Below are 21,666 nucleotides of genomic sequence, written 5' to 3' on the forward strand. Positions count from 1 at the left end.
GAAAGGTTTGTTTTCGGTGCAAACATATAGCCTATTTGTACATACATATAGTGTAAGAGAAAAGCAAAATTATCGACGGTTTGGTGCAATTCAGGCACAACTCAAAATCTGTAAATTTTCAGAAATGACGTTTTAAATTTTTGACTAAAAAAAGGAAATTGTATATTTTTGGGATTATTTCAAATTTCACGGGTCTTTTTGCATGCGTTGATAAAAGTGGTTTGGTTTTGTGTGTTTCAGTAATCAAATATTGAATTACGCATAACTTTTGATCTATTTTAAATTTTGGCCTTGGTCTTTGTCAGGTGCAACTTTATGCCATTTTACGTGCTTTGCCATGAAATGTCAAAAACGAAACATGTTGAGTTATGCTAGTATTGTACGAAGATTATAGTTGCTGGGAATGATAAGAAATGTTACATTACAATATAACGTAAATGTAAGAAAAACTTTAAAAAATTGCTCGACTTTCTCGAAATACTGTTGATTAACGAGAAAATCAACTTCCTCATACATATTGTATTTATATACTTATTATTTCTCTCCGTATCTGCATTATCTTTTCGCTTCAACTGGTTGAATTCGATCCCAGAAGTAAACACGATGAGTTTGATGTCTAATGATATTAATTTCTTTCCTTCACTGATTTTTAACGAACGCTTTGTGAACCAGTTGTAACACGATTGAGCTTGTCTGGTGTGCAAATAAGAAAAAAAAAACAATATTATGTGACCAGTCTGTGTTTGGATTGCATGGGATGGTCGTTTGCCTGGTCATGGTACCCATCCATCACACAGCCATCGGAAATGCACCTACCCTAAGCAAGCCTTTGTTGTCGGGGCCACCGAGTCGTCCTTTCACCAGTCAGTCGGTGTCTGAAGAGGGACTTACAAAATTTTCCACTCTTGTGCAATTCTGCACAAAGAAACTCCCACAGCCCACCCTGAACTGCATAGCATGGAGAGAAGTAGAAGATGGGTTTCCCCCGAAATGGGTATTAAAATGTCTTCCTTTGTTCCGCGTCCCCTTCCCTCTCGACTGGAGAAGGTGTATTTTAATACATCCAACATTGCTTAGTAGACTGAAACACAACTGCAAAAGTTTGAATTTCTACAAGGCTGTAACGGAAAAGAAAGGCATAGTTCGAAAAAATCCAATTCGAAAATATACTAGACCGGACCGGGAATCAATGTTTGAGACCACCGAAAGCAAAATAAAACACCTCATCAATAGGTTTCTCTATTCTATAATTGCAAACGGTTTGCTATTCTCGCCTTGTACCGAAAGGCTATCATTTCACTCCGAGAACGTACTTTTAATAGAAGACCCAGTGTGTTTTATACCAATCGACTCAGCGTGTGTGTATGTGTGGGTCTGTTTGTGTATGTATGTGTTTTTTTCTTTCTAAGCAATGGAGGGGGAATCTGGTCAACAGACATCCTGGGTTGGAGGTCCAGGAAGTGCGGAATTAGGGACCATCTCCATCAGCAAACGAGGGAGGCAGGACTACATCCCCGACCCGCTAAACCGTTTCCATTGCCGGCAAGCCCGTCGTCCCTTCGGTACAACCAGAAAGTAATACTTCAAAGGGGGGCCAGTGCACAACGCACCCTCGAGTTTAGCGGTGTGTCCTTGCAGAACTGAATATCGTGACTCGCTTTTTTAGAAGAGCACCATGGTATCGTCCCAGCGCATTGCGGGCTTTCCAGGTGGCCTTCACGCAAAAAAAACGTTCCCGAATTCGTGAACCAGCAAAAATACACCGTGATTTAATTCATGTATTCGGGAACACCAGTCACGTTGTCCAGAACGTTCCAGAAAACGTGACTGTATTCCCGAATCCGTGATTGTTGTTCACGAAAAAATACACCGTGAACTCGTTAGTTCACGAATTCATGAACGCTTTTTTTTGCGTGTTTCCACGTCCTATGTCCTCGGAAGGTGGGAAGGGTCGACTTCGCGCCTGCTTCTTTCTTCACGGCCGGTGTAGATACTGTCTGAAGCAACCTATGTGTCCATCTACCCTTAGTGGAACTGTCCTACGCACGCTGCCTTCTGACCATTGAGGCCAACCTGACAGTCTTACGGATGCCTTTCGTGTCATGCGCATTGAAGTTAATTTCATGGCGTCTTCACCGATAACGATGTCAATAGGCATCATACCGGTGGTGACGCAAAGTGCATCGTGCGACACGGTACGGTACGTGCTCGCAACTCTTAGGCTTAGCCTATACGTACGTTCTAACTTCGTTCTGTAGCAGTTAATACGCAGGGCTGTGCCCCAAGCTGGCCCCCCATACCTCAGTATGGACTGAGCGACACTAGCCAGAATGGCATAAACCGCAGAGCTATTGGGCATCATCCGGGACAATGCCACTATAGCGGTGGAGGCACGCTTGCAGGCGTAATTAACGTGGCTACCAAAGGTGAGCTTATCATCGATCATTACCCCAAGAGTTTGATGGAGCGTTCAGATGTGACCGCGCAGTTGCCTGCCCTTATCACCGCTTCTTGCTCCGACTTTCGGTTGTTAACAAAAACCACCTCAGTCTTGTGGTACCATGGTATCGTCCCAGCGTATTGCGGGCTTTCCAGGTGGCCTTCACGCAAAAAAAGCGTACCTAAATCAGTGAACTAGCAGAAAATCACCGTGATTTAAGTCATGAATTCAGGAACACCAGTTACGTTTTCCAGAACGTTCCAGAAAACGTGGCTGTATTCTGAATCCGTGACTGTTGTTCACGAAAAATATACCGTGAACTCATTAGTTCACGAATTCATGAACGCTTTTTTGCGTGTTTCCACGTCCTATGTCCTCGGAAGGTGGGAAGGGTCGACTTCGCGCCTGCTTTTTTCTTCACGGCCGGTGTAGATACTGTCTGAGGCAACCATGGCCTGTAAGGACCTGGGTCAAATGGAAAGTGATTTCCCCATGGCGCCTCTTGACCCACGTGCCTATCTCCGGTATCAACCTATGTGTCCATCTACCCTTAGTGGAACTGTCCTACGCATCGCTGCCTTCTGACCATTGAGGCCAACCTGACAGTCTCCTGGATGCCTTTCGTTGCCGCGCATTTCGAAGCACTCTATGTCTTCACCGATAACGATGTCAATAGGCATCATACCGGTGATGACGCAAAGTGCATCGTGCGACACGGTACGGTACGTGCTCGCAACTCTGCACATGAGCCTTCATACGCACGTTCTAACTTCGTTCTGTAGCAGTTAATACGCAGGCCAGCCGCCCAAGCTGGCCCCCCATACCTCAGTATGGACTGAGCGACACTAGCCAGCTATTGGACATCATCCGGGACAATGCCACTATAGCGGTGGAGGCACGCTTGCAGGCGTAATTAACGTAGCTACCAAAGGTGAGCTTATCATCGATCATTACCCCAAGAGTTTGATGGAGCGTTCAGATGTGACCGCGCAGTTGCCTGCCCTTATCACTGCTTCGCCCGACTTTCGGTTGTTAACAAAACCACCTCAGTCTTGTGGTGAACCAGTTCTAACTTCCTGGAACTCCTCCACAATTCCGATCGAGTGGGCTGCAGTCAATTCCACCTCTTCGATCGATTCTCCGTAGACCTCCAGCGTAATATCGTCAGCGAAGCCGACGATTACCACGCCCACCGGGAACTTCAACCTCAAGACACCATCGTACATGACGTTTTAACACCGGACCCAGTATGGAACCTTGCGGAACCCTTGAGGTTATGTCAACGCACTTTCAAGAGGCTCGGAAGTTTCCTTTCAAGAGGCTTGGAAGCCTCCTTTCAACAGGCTCGGAAGCCTCATTTTAAGAGGCTCGGAAGCCTCCTTTCAAGAGGCTCGGAAGCCTCCTTTGAAGAGGCTTGGAAGCCTCCTTTGAAGATGCACGGAAGCCTCCTTTGAAGATGCACGGAAGCCTCCTTTCAAGAGCCTACAAAAGAGGCTCGGAAGCCTCCTTCAAGAGGCTCGGAAGCCTCCTTTCAAGAGGCTCGGAAGCCTCCTTTCAAGAGGCTCGGAAACTTCCTTTGAAGAAGGGGTACCTCAATTAATGCAAAAGTTCGAAGGGGTACCTGTCAAGAGAAAGGTTGAGAACCGTTGCTTTAGACTTCTCTTTCTTTTCCGATGTGTTGACATCTGTTTTGACAGTCAAGGACTAAAAAGCAAGGCAATCCACCAAACATCTATTGATTTTTGCAAACCTTGCTGCAAAACGTACGTTTGAAACAGATTACTGAACCGACCATCGAATTCAATGGTCAAGTAAATTCACAATATATGTTTTAGAAAAAATGTTGTTCGGAATAGTAAGGTCATCATTATGGTGCTATCACAGAATAGGGTGATTACATATGTAGAAAAATTAAAAATAAAGTTTTTTCTGTTTTGTGGAATACTTATATGCAATGTTATATAAAGTTGTAGCGCAGCTTATTCCAATAATTTTTGCTTAAAAAACTTTTTCTGTAGCTGATTTAGAGCAATTTTACCTGCTTGGATTAGGGTGTCCCTCAAAAAACAGTATTTTCTTACTCCTTTTGTTTTAAATTTTTTCGGAAAAATCATGATTTTTAGAGCTAAACAAATTACAACTTTTTGTGTGTACATATGCTCAATATCTACGTTTTTATTTTCGAAAGTTGATTCATCCGATTGAGGCAAACCAAAAAAGTCATATTTTTCAGATAAATTGATATAACTCGGTAACGGAAAAATATACAGACGATGTTCATATAACAAAACACATCTTGAAAAGTCCCAAAAATCTTCAGAAGGTGACATTCGTGAAAAATAGAAAATCTCTATTTCTCTTTTAAGTGTTTTTAAACAAAATAAAACATTTGAGTCTTTGATTTCCATAACATTATTATTTTTAGATTATTTTGACCACTCTATTTATATGAGGATCCATCCATAAATTAGGAGGATCGTCCATAAATTACGTAACGCTAAGAAAGAGAAGAAATTGCGTAAAGGGTGAAAATCCATACAAAAATTTTAGATGTTTCAAGCAAAAAGTATGACATAAGGGGGGAGGTGGGTTAGAACGGACAATTTTTGCATTACGTAATTAATGAATCTTCCCAAAATAGTAGACAATTATTTCGTCCCCCTTTTTAAGACTGTCCTCTTATAAGTAGACTCCAATCACCGAACTGGTTTCGTTCATTTTAACATCTTAGAATGGTCGATGGTGTTGATGATTGCCGTCCGTTTCACTGCCAAACATCTGCGGACAACTTGAGCACAAAGAAATATCTCGCAAAAAATCCACCTTTACCTTCATCTGTGGTTGGGGTTCTAGTTACGGTGGTAGCTGCGTTTGGTGGCATGCGCGTCGGTCGCCCATCATCAGCTCTTAGAGCTACAACCCGATGGTAGTAAAATGAGCACACAAAAAACAAAATCCTACCATTTATTCAGAGCAAACAAAAGAGCACCAAAAGGAAATAACACGTCCATAGCTAAGTATTTAATCATAAATCTGTTTCTTTTAGATAAATATTGTTTGCAGAGTTTTGATCTAATGAAATATTTTACAGAAATTGCTTTGATGTATGCCTGAAATGGAAAAAAATGCAGCCATAATTGGTCGACAAATTAGTGCAAGTTTCTGGGAAAAGCATAAAAAATTTATTCCATTTTATAATAATCAGAATGGATTATTTCTTTATTCAGGATTTTATGGAACATGTAATGATGCATGTAATTGAATAAAAAATAACATAGTAGAATATTTTAGGTCAAATGACCAAAAATACAATAAAAGTCACATAAAAACATAATAACTTCATTGACTACAAAAAATATAATCTCGAACCAAATTACCTATCCCCAAAGTTTCTGATTATAAAGTTGCGCAAAGAGAATCTGCTTACACTTTTTCTTAATGTTGCTCTTGTTATTATGTCGGAAACTTTCATTTTTGTTCAACCTTTCAAGTGACTTCACGGGAGTGTTCACTTCTAAAGCCTTTTAATTCGATAACCAAGTTATCCACAGAGTTCAAACACGTGAGTTTCTTGTTGCTACTTTATTGGGGGGTATATTGAAATGTTTCAAAGTTGTTTGTAGAACAAATGTAAAACATTTGCCTATCCCTTAATACATCGAAGTGTAGCAAGCGAGAATATTCCAATTTCAAATGTTTAATATTCATTCTCTTGACCGATCAACAATGGTGCTACAAATCAGACTTGTAATATTTTTTTTACAAATTAAATGTATAACAAAATTATTACATCACAGTTTATTTTACACATAACTAGTTGGATGTTGAAGAAGTGGTTAAATTACTATCATATTTGAAGAAGGCCAAAGATGTTCGGAACCGAATTAATTACACAGTTCTATTATTACGACGTTAGACTGTTGGCCATGGTTTTGTGGTTCAACGTACACGCAATCAAGTCGAAAATGCATGGTGGTTTGTCGTGCGATAAGATAACTTTTTTCTGTTTGACTGTCATATGTTTTCACATATGTTTATCAGCTGTTTTCTTTCTTCGGTTTATGGTTATTTGGAAATACACCCATTCTAATATGTTTTAATCGCAAATAACTCGTGTCGTATCTGAATAAATAAACAAGCGGTTATATCGAACTTGTGTTTAACAGCATTAGTTTCTGTAAATCAAAAGCACTGCTCTAGTCTGTATAATCTATCAATCATTGATGGCCTTTTTGTTATATGCATTGTGTATTGTATCCCGAATAACAATTTTGGTTTTTATAGCGAAATTTATTCTTCAACTGTGTTATAAAACGTATATTACTATAACAGCGACACTATTCTTTCCCATTTTTAGTAAAAAAATAAAACACACACAAAAAAAAGTTTCGGCTTTTCCTGTCAACATTTTGTAGCACTATTCTTAAATTTGGTTCCTATTATGGCAAATACCATTATTTTTTTATGGGATTGGCCATAATGGGACCACACTACTGCGACAACTGGTTCGAAGGACGTCAGAAATAAGGCAAAATAAATTTTTACAATTATGTTATGTTTGTTTTGGAGAAGATTAAATAATGTGTTATCGTATCATATGCATCAGGGTGTCGGGAAAACCGGGAAATGCGGGAAATCATGAAACCAATCGGGAAATTGAACTATCGATCAAATCAAAAACATTTATTGCCAAATTTGTGAACTATTTTTTCTTGTAATGTCTTAAATAAAACTATCATTTGAAAATAATATTTCTGGCAATAGTGTGAGTCATACCAAAAAAAATCGCCTATCGGTAATAATGACACAGAATGTGTAAACCATAGTTTCCCAAAGTGATGGGTCGTGACCCCCTAGCCTGTGTAAATCTTATGAAAGGTGGTCGCGACCCCTCATCTTTGGAAAGCTATGGTATAAAAAGTAAAGGATTTTTTAAGCATCGTGAATATTTTATGGTTTCTGAAGTAACAACTTCACGATTCATTACTATGCATTACTCTGTTAGCTATATTTGAAATCTATCCTCTTTAATCGATTTCCGCATTGCATTTCTTATCTGAAGTATAAGGCTGCGCCTTTTTTTACAAATAAAGCTCAAAATAATAGTTATTGCTAAAAAGGATGTACGAATAGTTCTCCTGACCTGTAAGGTCAAACGTATGTTGGACGGACATCTCATTGCGTCTGTGGATTCATTAAAAACAAGAAATTTTTTTCCCAAAATTACCGAAATTTAAGTTTTGATCGTTTTCTAAGCTAAGTATTATTTGTAAATCATGTCGATGTTTTATGATTTGATTAGGTGGATTATATTGCTCTAACATCTATTTTATTTCCTCTGAGCTGTTTGTCGTCAATGTTTGAACACTCAATTCACTACTTATACACAAGTGAATCACACCATAAATTGAAAGATCTTCATCCTGGGCCTGAACCAGTTGCTAGAAATTAATGAGGAAATTTCTCGAGGAACTCGAAGAGCAATGTATTCTCAAGAGTTTATAATGGAACTTATTGATGAAAATCATCAAAAGTTTCTAATTTTGATAAATAATTTCATATGTTTTTTTCATGGAAACCGATTAATCTGAATGGAATTAAAAGGATTCAGGAGAAGTATTTAGGTGAAATTTAACATCTTTTAAACGATTTTTGATTGATTTTGTTAAAAAAAAATCTGGTTTTCTGAAAGAATGTTTGGCAATCTAGAAAATTTTAATTATTTTGATTTTTTTTAATCCAGATTATTTTTCTAACTTTTTACATATAAAATAAATAAAAAGGTCCATAACTTAGAAAATTCTAATATTGCAATATTGGGTGAAAACTTTGAAACTTTAAATGTGGTGAAAAATCGGCATGAATAAACAATGCCGTCGTCGGAGGTGACAATGGATCAAATGGGGGTGAGAATGGATCACTGTTTCATCCAGAATGCTTGTAGAAAAGATAGAATGGGAGGTATTTTGGGAGGGTAAGGGAGGTATTTTGGACCACTAAGTGCAAATTTCTCTTGGTGGTCCAAAATAAGAGCTCCCGTAAGGGTGGTCCAAAATACATCCTTTACCCTATATCAGGGAGTTTGGCCATTCATATTTGCCAACGACGATTTGGCAAAAAAATCTATTTAAAAATTGCCGGAATACACTTTTAAAAATGTATTGCCTTACATTTAGTACGGGGCAATATGAGCTACCATATGGGGCATAATGAGCCACCATATGGGGCATAATGAGCCACTTATCTAAACGTTTTTTTGCCTTTCTCGTACACCAAGGCGTAACGAAAAGGCTATATATTCACTTCCAAGACGATTTTGTGGTTTAGAAGGTCCGGAGACTCATAGTGTTATATACCAATTGACTCAGCTCGACGAATTGAGATAGTGTATGTGTGTGTATAATTTAAGGAATTTATTAATGAAAAAATGTTCAAAAATCATTTTCAGTTCTGCCAGTTAGTACTCCGACGTAAGCATGCAGAAAAAACACATTGAGCTTCTGGATCTGCGGTGAAAACTCATTATTTTTAATGCCATAGCTTTTAAAGATTGCACTGGAAATAGATAACAGCACAACATCGGACTGAATATTTTTGCCACTCCTCATCTTTTTCACAATCGCATTTCGGCTGGCTGCTCGCAAAACTACAGTAGTAATACTTGTCCTTTTCGACTTTTTGTTATATCTAGACGAACATTTGAAAAGGGCGTAACAGCCAAAATTTATTCCTTCTGATTCTTCTTCCAAATATATAGCTTTATATGTAGATAGCTTTATATGTAGAAGGAATACATTTTGGCTGTTACGCCCTTTTCAAATGTTGATCTAGATAAATTCGTGCGACTTCGAAACACTTGGTCAACATTTGGTCGAATGGGCATTTAGCAAAACTTAAAGTAAAAACCAAACTTTTTTTTATCAAATTCGATTCGATCTACTGCAATTTCTTCTTCTTCATCAATGTCTCTTTATTCAAATTGGAACTTGGCCTGCTTTTCAACTATATACAGGGTGTTCAATAAGTTCGAATACAAATGTTTGATCATTGTGTTTGGAAGCGCAATGTACATATTCTGTATTAGTATTGGTGTCAGTGTTCGCGGTATTTATACGCTATAGGATGTGTGTGGTGTTTACATTCTGTCATTTGTTGTTTGTTTATTACGTGCGTTGAAAATGGATTGGGCATCATAAATAGCCATTTTTGAATTTCAAAATCATTGCAGCGTACTACAAAACTGAGGTTTTGGGAACGATTGATGCCCCCTGTGGCCCGGTGCTTAGACGGAGATGAGCCCTACGTGTTCCAATAGGACGATAACCCTTTATACACGGAAATTGATATTTTAGCCTACTATGGGGACAATTTCATCGACTTTTTTGACAAAACTTTGCGACCTCACAGTTTCCCGGATTTGAACCCTCTTAACTTTTTTGTGTGGTCCTTTATTATGTTAAAGCTGTACGAATACAAGGTCAGTAACTTGGACCAGTTCAAGACGTAATTCTCAAAATCAGGAACGAAATGCCCATGCAGACCGTGCGTGCCGCTTGCGATGGGTTTTAGAAACGCTTGAAGCTCGTGAAGAAGTAGGGGAACAGGTGGTAAAATGAACATGTTAAGGAAACGCGTTGAATTCAATTATAAAACAAGGATAATTTGCCAGTTTTACCACTTGGCCCAACAATTTAACTCATATTCTTATTGCACTGAACATTTTTTTCGCTAAAAAACATTGTTTTATATAGTTTTTCTTCGAAATAAAAAACATCGAAATTTCGCATGTTCAAAAATAGTGCGGGTAAAATGAACACTACCTGGTGGTAAAATGAACATCGCTTCTAAAACCCTTTTGAAACATTTAATTATCTTTTTTTAACTCTAGCACTGTATATACAACTAATTGAGATCACGAGAACCTTTTGAAAAATCTGGTATATCTTTTGAAAAGCGCTTAATCATCAATATAATAAAAAGAAGGAAAAAAGTTTTAAAATATCATTTATTTTAAAATTGAATTACCATATTCAAAGTTTTATCTTGGGTATTTGATATGGTTTGTTTCTTCAACTTCCGCTTCACAATTATACAACTTTTATCATAAATTTCTGTAAGTTTGATACAAGTGTTCATTTTACCCGCATACATGCCATGTGATAAAAAACTCTTCGTATAGCGATGCAAACCAATAATTTTACTATTTACCCCTGCAACATCTTTGTGAAGGTTGTCCTATTTGCCGCTGTAGTTTGTACAGGTTTGAACCAATGTTATGATGAACTTATTAAGAATTAAAGCTTGCGGAAAAATAGTTGAAAATTACATCAGACCCAATTTTTACGGCCTCGTTTGATATTTTGGATAGTAATAGCTATTCGTTCGGTCTCAAAACCAAAATATTAGCTTAGGTACCTTATTTTATTTCAAAGAAAACGTGTGCATGGTTAACATACGCCTAAATAGTGTTTTAATATAAATATAGCCAACTGTTCATTTTACCACCCCTGTTCATTTTATCACCTCTTCCCCTACAAAATAGAGGTCATTCCAAAAGAAATGTTACAAACGTTCCTTATAAACAATACTTTCAGTGAAATGCAACCGGGAAAAGAAATAATTTAATTTCAATTTTTAAACATTTTTTGAAAGTGTATTCGAACTTATTGAACACCCTGTATTCTATTAGCATCTCCTCAGTTACTGGAAGCATTTCTATGCCCACCATTGCATGAGTATGTATCTTGTGTGGCAAGTACAATGGATACACTATGCCCAGAGAGTCGAGAATGTTTTCCTCCCGAAAACATCCTTCTTCTTCTTATTGGCATAACATCCCCACACTGGGACAGAGCCGCCTCGCAGCTTAGTGTTCATTAAGCTAATACAATGATACTTTTATGCCCAGGGAAGTCGCGACAATTTCCAATCCGAAAATTGCCTAGACCGGCACCGGGAATCGAACCCAGCCACCCTCAGCATGGTCTTGCTTTGTAGCCGTGCATCTTACCGCACGGCTAAGGAGGGCCCCATAACATTCTAGAACGAACCAAGAATCGAACTCGTCATCTCCAGATTGCTAATCCTACGCCTTTGATCGCAAGACTAACACTAGAGACCCCGGGGTATAGCCCCCCCTCCCCTCAATCTATTCTTTATAACAGTTGGCGAAAAAGTTTCTCACGATATGCTACATATCAAGTATGTGTACAGAGATGATAAGTCCGAAATTTTATTCCTTTTTTTTGGTCTGTCTTATTCTTTTCATCGATTCTCTTTCTCCCACTTAATATGCCCACGATAAGCATCGTAAATGAGTTAATCATTCTCCATACACGTGTGAGTTTGGCTCAGCTTCGTTACGCTTCATATCTGACGTATCACAATCTACACGATTTTCACGACCACTATTGTCTATGTCTTTAGACTTTTAGATAACTAGGGCAGAAATCTGTAGCAATCATTAATCTAAAATTAGCTGAGTTACAGAATTTACTTCCAACCAAATGTTCGCGATAGGGAAAATGACGGCTTTGGCAGGTTTTGTTCTATTATTGTCAGGGGAGTTTTTGTTGACCAAATTTTATGAAATTTGGCCACAATATTCTTTGATATGCAAAGTATGTTTAGGCCAAATTTGAGCAAAATTAGACATAGAAAACCCCCTGACAATAATAGAACAAAACCTGCCAAAGCCGTCATTTCCTCTATTATTTAATCAAAAAACTACTTTCGACTAAATGTCCCTTCGTCGTAATGTCATTCGACGAAAGAAGGCAAATAACTTAATTTTATTGTAATCAAATGGTAGATTTGGTTAGTGCGTAAATTATATAGGGGAACTGCTCCATGAATTCATACCATGTACCCAAATCAATACCATTCGAAAACAAAGAATTGGTGCCCAAATTGTTTTATTTCTCATCTTGATGATTGAGCAGTGAGCACGCCGAATAACAACAAAACACGACACAAATTAAGCCTGAATATCCTGTTTTGCGAATATTATTGATATAGGAGCATGTTATTAATAATGGAACAGATAACCTTCTTCTTCTTATTGGCTTAGTGTCCATTAAGCACTTCCACAGTTATTAACTGCGATGTTTCTGAGCCAGGTTACCATTTTTGCATTCGTATTATCATGAGGCTAGCATGATACTTTTATGCCCAGGGAAGTCGAGACCATTTCCAATCCGAAAATTGCCTAGACCGGCACCGGGAATCAGATACCTGGACTGGATACCCTGGAACAGATACCCTACATGCGTAAATTCAGAGAAACTTTTTCTACGTCATAAAAACCCTGCTAAACCCACCCATCAACGTAAAGTTGCCTTTATTCTCGTGTGATTAGTATTTTGGCCAAAGCTTTGGGTCTTATAGTCCGAATCGGCCCATTTCCAATAGGAAACAATGGAAAAGGATTCCACGAGGAATTCTCCTTGTTACGTACAATCAGATCAAGGAAGTGCATACAAATAATCAATCTGTTTAAACATGTTGTGCATAAAAATAAATTAATTTCGACAAGCTTTTTAACCAATGTTAGGGTGAAATCAGGAGTGATGCAGTTTCATTCTAAATTTTCGACCACTATTCTAGTTTGAATCTCGCTTGAATCTCTAGTTTAAAGCCGCTCGACAACGGACCAGATCTTTACTGTACGACAAATCCTTCAAAAATGCCGTGAATACCAGGTCCCAACGCACCATCTGTTCGTTGATTTCAAGGCGGCATACGACAGTATAGACCGCGTAGAGCTATGGAAAATTATGGACAGCTTCCCTGCGAAGCTTACCAGACTGATCAAAGCAACGGTGGATGGTGTGCAAAACCGTGTGAAGATTTCGGGCGAACACTCCAGTTCGTTCGAATCGCGCCGGGGACTAAGACAAGGTGATGGACTTTCGTGCCTGTTGTTCAACATTGCGCTAGAAGGTGTCATGCGGAGAGCCGGGTGTAACAGCCGGGGTACGATTTTCAACAGATCCAGTCAATTTTTTTGCTTCGCGGATGACATGGACATTGTCGGCCGAACATTTGCAAAGGTGGCAGAACTGTACACCCGCCTGAAACGTGAAGCAACAAAAGTTGGACTGGTGGTGAATGCGTCAAAGACAAAGTACATGCTTGTGGGCGGAACCGAGCGCGACAGGGCCCGCCTGGGAAGCAGTGTTACGATAGACGGGATACCTTCGAGGGTGGTTGTTGAGGAATTCGTCTACCTCGGATCCTTGCTAACGGCTGACAACAACGTTAGTCGTGAAATACGAAGGCGCATCATCTGTGGAAGTCGGGCCTACTACGGGCTCCAGAAGAAACTGCGGTCGAAAAGATTCGCCACCGCACCAAATGTGTCATGCGGGCAAGACGCTTATAAGACCGGTTGTCCTCTACGGACATGAAACATGGACAATTCTCGAGGAGGACTTGCAAGCACTCGGAGTATTCGAGAGACGGGTGCCAGGACCATCTTTGGCGGTGTGCAAGAAGACGGTGTGGCGGCGAAGAATGAACCATGAGCTCGCCCAACTCTACGGCGAACCCAGTATCCAGAAGGTAGCTAAAGCCGGAAGGGTACGATGGGCAGGACATGTTGCAAGAATGCCGGACAGCAACCCTGCAAAGATGGTGTTCGCTTCCGATCCGGCAGGTACGAGACGGCGCGAGCGAGAAGGGCAGACCAGGTGCAGAACGACTTGGCGAGCGTGGGGCGTATCCGAGGATGGAGAGATGCGGCCTCGAACCGTGTATTGTGGCGTCAAATTGTTGATTCAGTGTTATCTGCTTAGATGTTAACTAAATAAATGAATGAATCTAGTTTGAATCTGGAGCAAAATAGAACAAACTCGCTGGTTTCCCCAGCAGTGTTCTATTCATGTTTTTCAAATAATCAATTAATTGAAATCATTATGTTACTGCCAAGAAAGGCGCCGGAATTGCAAAGTGGATTGATCCGTAGATAAAATGACGCATCCATACACCAAAACAATTGAAAAATATTTGAATCTCGTGATTCAATCGTGGTTCAAATCTGCAGAAAATAGAACGGAGCGTTATACCAGTTTTATTTTTTAACAGTTGACTGGTATAAAAACTGAATCTAGAACAGCTGCTGGGAAAATTAATGTTTCAGATTCATATTCAAACTGACAGCCCCGAACGATTTGAATCACTGCTGATTTTACTCTTACTGTCTGTTTACAAACAATCTTTGCTATAATGTTTGAAAACAGCGAATGGGGTGAAATTGATTAACTAAAACTACTTGTTACGTTTAAATGTGAGTATGTTTCAAATTTGTACACACGCCATCCCATAATTCAAATTCTTCGATTGACTGGAATGCTAAATAGGACTCGGTCAAAAGATTTCCTATCGAAATTACGTTTTTAGAGTTTTCTTTCCATTGGCTAGTTGCGAAAAAGTCGAATAATTTGAAGGCAATTATATGTATGCGTCATTCAACATACCGTCATTCATACCGCTACTGCTGAGGTCGTCATTATTTTGGTTCTCATGTACATATGAATATACCTACTTATGTACGTATCATATCTTCATCGCTTCATCTACTTACACTAAGCCACTGAATGATGAATGTTTAACTTTGTAGCTAATGGTTAATGGTTGATGACTTCGTTGATAATCAAGGATTTCTCATTGTGAATAAATAATATAGTTCCTGGCTTCACAGAACGAACAATAACTGGGGCATTTTATTTTGCTACAAAAAAAAAGGTGTTCTTGTGTTAACATTTTTAAAAATTTGTATGGAAGATTGGTCGTTGTGCCTTTCACTTCTCTTTCTAATATAATCACATGTTTTTTTTTATCCAACTTAAGCACATAGTTATCCATTATCAGTTACATAGATTTTTTTTCATTTTTCTGTCTCTTTTAGTGTGTCCTACGTAAACGTCATAATTACTGACCAGATAAACCTTGCATTTTGAAGACCTGTCATAATTGCATAGCTGTTTTAAAATTACTATATTTCTATGTTACCCGAATTCAACCTTTGTGGAAGGCCAGTTACTTTCAATTTTTAGCCCCACCAACTGAATCTAATCTCATGGAAAGTGCGTAACAAGTTATTGCGTAGCAAAAAAACGTATTATCCACGCACAAGAACCGTGCCAAAAAATAGGTTCATTGGGATTTTGTTGTCTCTTCCTCATTCGATACGTTTGTCGTTGAGTGAGAGGGTGATGACGATGGTGAAGGGAAAGGAGCTCGATATCGACTCGAATGCTGATGTCAAGCTATGTGCGTGATTCGCTGCTGTATTGTGTACAGCAACACTCCCTGAAGTGCGTTTGTGGCCGAACCTCAAAAGGAAAGGAAACATAAATTGAATAAAGAAAAATAAACCGAATGAAAATATCAATCTTGTTATCTGAATTACATGCATTATCGTTTTATAAGCTGCAAATGATGGTTAAATTTTTTGACAAGCTTTTGTAAAAAAATGGCAAACAGGGGTACTGCTATCTCATAGCTCCTATGTTCATCCCAAGAAAAACAAAACAATGAAAAAGAATTTGATTTGTGATTTTTTCAGCAGTTAGTATGTTAGCAAAAAGAACGAATTTATATGTATCTTTGTTTCGCGATAAGATGAATATAATGGTTAGTGAGATGGAAAACTGATCAGTTCCCCTACTGAATGAAAATCCGCATTAATTCACCCAGTTCAAATATACTGCCTTTCTTGTAATTAGTCAAGACACCTGTTATTTGAAACAACGTGTTAGATTATGTTATTTGAAACAACGTAATTAGATAATTCGAAAAAATCGAGTCTTCGGCCAGTTTTATTAATTATCTAAATTATAACAACAGTAGTTATGTATAGTTAGACAAAATAATTGCCTACATTATTTGTAGATATTGGAAAATATTGGTATTCACCTCCAGTATTACTTGAATCTTTGTTCGATATTAATAGCTAGTACAAAGTTGATTGCCAAACCTTATATAAAGTTGTGTGAGATTTTTTCAGCTGATCAATACCCGGAAAAAAAACCAATTAACTTCAATTCAACGGCATTCAGTTTCTAGAGATTTCGGTTTCTATAATCATGAAGGCCAGAATATCTAGAAGTACAAGCATGTTCTCACGTAACCTGAATCCGCATTGAACGAGGGATTACTGTAAAGTTCTCAGTTTGAAAGTGAACTCAGATAATGAGAGTGCGGTGTGGTTTGGTTGTTGGTCTGAATGTCTGAGAGAAGACTAAGACTAGCTCTGTACGCTTTGTGTGGGGTTTATAATTAAGCATTGTTGAACAATGAATGCTCTCCGAATCAGAGAAGTTGTGTTTGTGTATATCAGTATAAATATGTATGCAGTTCAGCGAGATCTAGAGAAGTGGTATAGATCAGTATTATAGATAGTGGTGACTATCACACGACACTCTTCGATGCAAATCACGATTGTTTTCATTAGTTTGAATACTGTCAGCATTATTTGCAATTTTTTTGTTTGTATATTGAATCGAAGTTCAATTATGTTCACATTTAAAGCGATTACAAATTGCTATTACATGGTTTATTTTATAAATACCATAGCCCCATCATTGTTATGTATATAGGCAAGCCGATGATGCTTCGTCTTCCTTCGCGGCTCTACCAATTTAGTGTTCTTTTATTATTAGCATTTCCATGGTAATTAATTACTACAATATAATTTTAGTTATTCTTGCATTCGTCAATTAAAATAAACGTGTGAACTTATAACATTATCCGTCATCGTAATTTATTTAAATTTGGCATCACTTCTATGTTGAAAAGCCATGCCAACACCCTCAACAGCACCACACTCACATATATTTCCATCTCACATCATTGAAAACACTTTCAACTATAATACACATCTGTGAATGCTCTGAACGCTCTGAAGCCTTCACATAGGTTACGAAACCGAAACATAACGTTCCCGTGTACGTCTCTTACCACCCCAAAACCCATGGAACGTTTGGTCTCCCACCTTCTTGCATGTAAATAATCCAACCGACGTAGTCTGTGTTGGTGTCGTCTTGAACCAGCTGATCGCGAAACCCCAAGACCAGCGCAGTCAATTATCAAAACATTGCGCATAGAATCTGGCCCACTGACGGACGACACAGCAGCACCGTTGTGAGCGATGATGCGAAATGGTGAATGTAAACAAAGAAAGAAATAAATAAGCATGCGCATATCAGCAGGAGCGCATATACATACATGAACGAAGGGTGGTTTCGAACGCTCGGAGGGTAGTTTCACGGAGTGGTTTTCCTTTTGTGTATGGGTGCACAAAACAAGATGCTGCTGCTGAGAAAAAGTTAATTTCGCTCTCGAACAGCCGCAGGGTGTACGAGTACGTGTAACATGGTTTGATTGGCCAGAGGAAAATTCATATGAGATTCATATAGCAGCGATTTCTGGCGAGTCGAGTTAGGCAAGATCAACTGCTGCTAGGTATAGGTACATATGCTGTTATGTCGATTCGAACCTTGAACAGCAAGTTCAACAGGTGTTTGTATGAGTTTGATTGTGTGTTAGAATGATTGTGTGTAGTTCCTGTTTTCATTGATCTTCCAAAGATGATCATTCTAAAAGCCAATCGATATTTCTATCTGCTGATGTAAGCGGAAGCTGACGAATGATGAGCTATGCGCATTTTTATTTAGTGTATGTATATGAACATTGAAGTATATTCTATGCATATAGTACATAATTGCATGATTTGCATACTGTATGCCATATGCCTCATAATTCAAGAACAATCGACACAGCTCAGTCAATTGGGTGTCTGGGCCTTCTGTTAAAATATTGTTTTGAAGCGAGTCCGGGTCTTCTGTTGAAATATTGTTTTGAAGCGAACCTATAACCGTATATAACGGCAAAAGGTATTGGAAATTCAGCGACATGTAAAAACCTCGATTAATCCACCTAGCGATATTTGTGCCTTTCTCGTGCATTCGATGTGCTAAAAAACTTGGGTGAGTTTTTCTTAGGGTTTTTTTAGTTAGGGGTCATTCTGCATATTCAAATTTGAGACTATCACGAAAACGGTCAGGAAGTATGAGCTAATAACTGTCTAAGACGTGTTCACTACTTTCCATTTATTTCCACTACGTTTTGTTGAGGCTGTCTTCAGTGTCTCGTACTTGACTCGACTTTAAGTATCTGTAAAGATAACAAAACGTATTGGAATTAAATGGAAAGTACCAAACTCGTCTTAGACAGTTGAAGACATTCCACTAAAAGAGCTTAAATAATTTTTAACATAAGCTAATAACCCAGTTGCCTGGTGGTGAAGGTGGGTAGACTTGATCCCCGGGGAGACTTGTTCACCCCCTGTTTTATCGAGAACTAAAGTAGTTTTGTTCTAGCGTATTTTTTAGTATAGATCCTCTAGACAAATGACCTTTATGTGGTGAGCTATTTTTTGGATTGACAACTTTATTTATTCTGCAGAGCGATTTGTATGTTTTGACCTTCCTTAAGATTTTTTTATTGGCCGCGCAAAATTTGAATAACCTTTCATAACAATGGCCAAATGCTTTCGTTTTTTCACAGCACAAAGTCATAAATGTGCTTAATGATTTGTACTGCTGAAAATGTCAACATTCCATCAAAGTTTTAGGATATTTGGATTTGAAGTTATTGCCTCAATATGGGGACATTTGATCCCCCATTAGTAACCCATACAAAAATTTGGCGAAAAAATACAAAAAAATATAAATCTGTTCTCAGGCTTCTGATTTTTTGTAGATTTGACAGATTTGATGAAGGGTTGACAGGAAACATTTATTGCGTGCATATCATAGAAAGGGGATCAAGTCTCCCCAAATTTTAAAATTGCATGCGCTGTCGAATTCAATAACAAAAATCGTTCATGTATACGCACAGCAATTCGAAAATTGCGCGTATTTTGAAGGAAAAATATTTAAAAAATCTGAGGGCACTTTTCTAATCTTATCAAAGCAAGTTCTTGGAGAGGGATCAATTTCCCCCGAATGTTTTAAAATAGATTTTTGACAGCATTTTAAAAAATCGATTGTGTATCAATAACAACAATAATTTAAGGACTGTCATACATCAGTAAAGTTAAATACTATTTTTCTTAGATAGTCTGTGTGGAAATCGCGTATGTTTATTTATTTTTGGCTGTGATACATCGGAAATCAGAAAAGGGGATCAAGTCTACCCAGTCTCCCCTATAGTACATAATTGCATGATTTGCATACTGTATGCCATATGCCTCATAATTCAAGAACAATCGACACAGCTCAGCAATTGGGTGTCTGGGCCTTCTGTTAAAATATTGTTTTGAAGCGAGTTCGGGTCTTCTGTTGAAATATTGTTTTGAAGCGAGTTCGGGTCTTCTGTTGAAATATTGTTTTGAAGCGAACCTATAACCGTATATAACGGCAAAAGGTATTGGAAATTCAGCGACATGTAAAAACCTCGATTAATCCACCTAGCGATATTTGTGCCTTTCTCGTGCATTCGATGTGCTAAAAAACTTGGGTGAGTTTTTCTTAGGAATTTTTTAGTTAGGGGTCATTCTGCATATTCAAATTTGAGACTATCACGAAAACGGCAGGAAGTATGAGCTAATAACTGACGTGTTCACTACTTTCCATTTATTTCCGCTACGTTTTGTTGAGGCTGTCTTCAGTGTCTCGTACTTGACTCGAATTTAGGTATTTGTAAATATAACAAAACGTATTGGAATTAAATGGAAAGTACCAAACTCGTCTTAGACAGTTGAAGACATTCCACTAAAAGAGCTTAAATAATTTTTAACATGAGCTAATAACCCAGTTGCCTTCCAACCGATTTTGAAGATTATAATATCAATCGATCGACGATCTCTTTAAGAGTATGCCCACCTATTAAAAACAAAGGTTTAAAGATATTCAACTAGTGAAAATTTGAATTTTGCCAGGCGCTGTTGAAAATGTTGAAAACCAATCAATCTCATACGGACATCGCAACCACAGACATCTAAATTGTGCAATTTACGGGCTGGGCTCTAATCCTCCGTTCAATCAAAATATCACGGGACACGAGGACCACACAGATGCTGACGCTACGTTGACGCCGGCAGCAGCGCGGTCCCAGTGGATAGAGAACCAACGGTCACCGTAGCACTCAAGATGATTTAAAACAATATTCGAATGAATGGCGTCTATTGCATTTCATCATCGAGTGGTTGACGTTGGCGCCACTAGCAATCAAATCAAAATTTCTTTCATGATCCTAATTTTGGTTTTGTTGGTTTAAGTGATTGCAAAGGCGCATTGTAGAAAATAAATCGGTTTTTTCAGAATCACTTTTTCATTCATTAAAAGGGCTAAGCTCATCGGAAGGAGAAGCTGCAAAAAATATTCGCATTTATGGCGTCGGCAACAGTCTGAAATTCTTTCTCAAAAATTTTATTAGGGTTGTGTCGTTGTGTCAATAGCAATTGGAAAAGCGAATAATTGCAAATAAAGGCTCCCCTAAGCTATACTAAACTTAAGCGATTTAATAGCCCGACTCTAAGGGTGAAGCCAGAGTAAACGCGACGTGCGATGCGACGCGACGCGACAGTGCAATTTGACAGCCTGTTGATAATTATTGTTATTCTTTTACGTGAGTCGCGTCGCGTCGCATCGCTCGTCGCGTTTACTCTGGCGGGCACCTAACGCTGGGTCGCTGCAATCAATGTTCTACTTACGCTTCCATTCCAACGTGTCGCGTATGTTTTGGAGGAACGGTTCTTTTCAGAGCCATCATTTACAGAACAGGCAAATTTTCTTAAAAGTGTAAATAATAATCGCTTGGCGACGGCAGAAATATCCTAAGCGTTCGTCGGGGGAGACAGTCGATTCAAAAGTATCAGATTGCTAGTGTCGCTCCAATTCGCGTGACCAACATCTAGTTTGCATCGGCATACTAGCTTAAGTACTGGCTCTACAAATGTCAAACTGATGATATTGGTAAAAATGAAACATTTTCTTCTACATGGTATATAGAAAACAGCCAAGTTCAGCTTATAGAGGCATAATTTGATAATTTAATTTGATTTGATAAAAATTATTGACTACAGCGTCACTAGCGTTCTAGAACTAATGCTTCTACTGGGGAGACGCAGCAAAAATTACTTCGTATGGATGGTATCAGTAGCAGTGAAGTGAAATTTTCTCTAAAGATTTTGATTTTGTTGCTGTTAGTGTTCGGAAAAC

General features: G+C 38.5%; 1 protein-coding gene across 4 annotated transcripts in view; it reads left to right on the top strand.

Moving 5' to 3' along the window:
- Window positions 1-21,666, top strand: part of LOC134212608 (protein Atossa) — a 256,321-nt gene that overhangs the window by 132,095 nt on the left and 102,560 nt on the right. The window lies entirely within an intron of this gene.

This window comes from Armigeres subalbatus, chromosome 2 (assembly GCF_024139115.2).
Source record: "Armigeres subalbatus isolate Guangzhou_Male chromosome 2, GZ_Asu_2, whole genome shotgun sequence".
Classification (NCBI taxonomy): Eukaryota; Metazoa; Arthropoda; class Insecta; order Diptera; family Culicidae; genus Armigeres; species Armigeres subalbatus.